Source organism: Phascolarctos cinereus, unplaced genomic scaffold (genome assembly GCF_003287225.1).
Source record: "Phascolarctos cinereus isolate Bilbo 61053 unplaced genomic scaffold, phaCin_HiC Scaffold_3;HRSCAF=262, whole genome shotgun sequence".
Classification (NCBI taxonomy): domain Eukaryota; kingdom Metazoa; phylum Chordata; class Mammalia; order Diprotodontia; family Phascolarctidae; genus Phascolarctos; species Phascolarctos cinereus.
The window spans coordinates 256,560,533-256,562,508 of record NW_027555736.1 but is presented as its reverse complement, the minus strand read 5'-3'; the positions used below and the strand labels follow the sequence as shown (position 1 = coordinate 256,562,508).

General features: G+C 39.7%; 1 pseudogene; it reads left to right on the top strand.

The window, feature by feature from the left end:
- The first annotated feature begins 489 nt into the window (after window positions 1-489).
- On the top strand, window positions 490-1,729 carry LOC144456412 (DNA repair endonuclease XPF pseudogene; annotated as a pseudogene).
- Window positions 1,730-1,976: the final 247 nt, after the last annotated feature.

Below are 1,976 nucleotides of genomic sequence, written 5' to 3'. Positions count from 1 at the left end.
CCAAAGCCTCCCAGAAAAATACCAATCAGTCCAGGCCTTGGAAGAGCTCAAAAGGGATTTTCAGAAGCAAGTAAGAGAAGTACAGGAAAAATTGGGAAGAGAAATGAGAGTGATGCAAGACAATCATGAAAAACAAGTCAACAGCTTCCTGAAGGAGACAACCCAAAAATTGAAGAAAATAACACCTTAAAAAATAGCCTAACCCAAATGGCAAAAGAGGTCCCAAAAGCCAATGAGAAGAATGCCCTAAAAAGCAAAATTGGACAAGTGGAAAAGTAGGTGCAAAAGATTACTGAAGAAAATACTTCCTTAAAAATTAGAATAGAGCAATTGGAAGCTAGTGACTTAATAAGAAATCAAGACACTGTAAAACAAATCCAAAAGAATGAAAAATTAGAAAACGACATGAAATATCTCATTTCAAAGAAACAACTGACCTGGAAAGTAAGTCCAGGAGAGAGAATTTTAAAATTATTGGGCTAGCTGAAAGCCATGATCAAAAAAAGAGCCTAGACATCACCTTGGGGGAAATTGTGAAGGAAAACTGCCCTGATATTTTAGAACCAGAGGGCAAAATAGAAATTGAAAGAATCTACCAATCTCCTCTGGAAAGAGATGCCCAAAAGAAAATTGCTAGGAATATTATAGCCAAATTCCAGAGTTTCCAGGTCAAGGAGAAACTATTGCAAGCAGCCAGAAAGAAAAATTCAATTACTGTGGAAACACAATCAGGATAACACAAGATTTAGCAGCTACTAAATTAAAGGACCACAGGGTTGGAATATAATATTCCAAAGGGCAAAGGAGATAGGATTGCGACCAAGAATCACCTACCCAGCACAACTGGGAAGGATCAAAACAGAGAAAGAAAAGTACAGACTAATTTCCCTAATGAATACAGATGCCAAAATTTTAAATAAGATATTAGCAAATAGATTACAGCAACTTATCACAAGAATAACACACTATGACCAGGTAGGATTTATACCAAGAATGCAGGGCTGGTTCCATATCAGAAAACGATCACCATAATTGACCAAATCAACAACAGAACTAAGGGAAACCACATGATTATCTCAATAGTTGCCGAAAAAGGAGTTCCTGTGCCGGCTGCTGGGGGCCGCCATGGCGCCACTTCTGGAAATCGAGAAACAGCTGGTGCTGGAGCTGTTAGAAGCGGATGGGCTGGTGGTGTGTGCCCGCGGGCTCGGTGCAGACCGGCTCCTCTACCACTTCATCCGGCTGCACTGCCACCCGGGGTGCCCGGTGCTGGTGCTCAACACTAAGCCGGGCAGAGGAGGAGTATTTTATCAATCAACTGAAGTTAGAGGAAGTTGAACACCTTCCTCGACGTGTGACAAATGAAATTGCAAGTGGAAGTAGATATGAGGTTTATACCCAAGGTGGTGTCCTATTTGTAACAAGTCGAATTCTTGTGCTAGATTTCTTGACTGACAGAATTCCTTCAGATTTGATTACTGCCATCTTGGTCTATAAAGCTCACAGAATCATAGACTCTTGTCAGGAATACTTTACCTTGCCTCTCTTTCATCAAAAAAATGGACATGGTTCTATTAAAGCTTCCTCAGATAACACTGTTGCGTTTGATACTGGCTTTTGTCACGTGGAAAGAGTAATGAAAAATCTTTTTGTAAGGAAGCTGTACCTGTGGCAACGTAAATTGACATGTTATATGGCATATTTCTATGATGACTACTATCTGCTATAATCAGGTGTATAATAATCATTTTACATGTAGGTTTTTCATGATATTGTTACTGTTAAATGTGCCAGCTAGAACATGGAGATAGGAATCTGTAGTCTATACAGTTATAATACTTTGGTAACATGGAGAGAGTTTGGTTGTCAGGTCCCTTCTGTTTTCCACCAAAATTATGCTCAGGTGGCTTGAGAGCCTCTTTTAATTTTCTTTAAAACCTTGCATGGGACCTTTAGATACCTGAAGGCCAAAATAG